We start from the raw sequence: 742 nt of genomic DNA on the forward strand, positions 1-742 counted from the left end.
CATTCCTTACGAATATGCCCAAGAGTGGTAAGTGGTATAGCTGGGTCTTGGGGGAGATTGATTCCCAATTTTCTTTTTCTTTCTTTCTTTCTTTTTTTTTGTACTCTGAGTACCACAAGAGTTTATTTAGCAAGAAGTTTCATATGAAAATGTATATGACCCAATTCTATACCCCAATCAAATAGTCCTTAGGAGAAGAATGTGGTCTCCTCTGCTGACCAGCCATTGTTTAGACTCTTTTCAAGGCTTCTAACATGATGATGCTGTTTCCTCATATGACCATCATGCCAATATTATTCTGTTGCCCACTAGTTGCTATTTTCACACACTCATCAATCACAAGATTCATAAGGGGATCAAAGCCTCATAGTATTCCTTGTACATGTCGGCCACCATTTAACTTATATGATAACTTCTTGTCCATAAATTTCTTCAGCTCAGGAGAGTAGGCCTTGCTCATGGTAACTTTTCAGCAGGCGCCATATTGATTTACAAAGAGGCTGTACAAGTTTGCATTCCCACCAACAGTGGAGGAGAGTTCCCCTTGCTCTACATCCTCTCCAGCATAAGCTGTCTTCAGTGTTTTTTATCTTAACCATTCTGACGGGTGTAAGGTGGTATCTCAGATTCATTTTGATTTGCATTCCCCTGATGATTAGAGATGTTGAGCAATTCCTTAAATGTCTTTCATCAATTTAAGCTTCCTCTGTTGTGGATTCTCTGTTTAGCTCTATAGCCCATT

General features: G+C 39.4%; 1 pseudogene; it reads right to left on the bottom strand.

The window, feature by feature from the left end:
* Window positions 1-229: 229 nt before the first annotated feature.
* Window positions 230-460, bottom strand: LOC118577255 (annotated as a pseudogene).
* Window positions 461-742: the final 282 nt, after the last annotated feature.

The sequence above is a fragment of the Onychomys torridus genome, chromosome 2 (assembly GCF_903995425.1).
Source record: "Onychomys torridus chromosome 2, mOncTor1.1, whole genome shotgun sequence".
Lineage (NCBI taxonomy): Eukaryota > Metazoa > Chordata > Mammalia > Rodentia > Cricetidae > Onychomys > Onychomys torridus.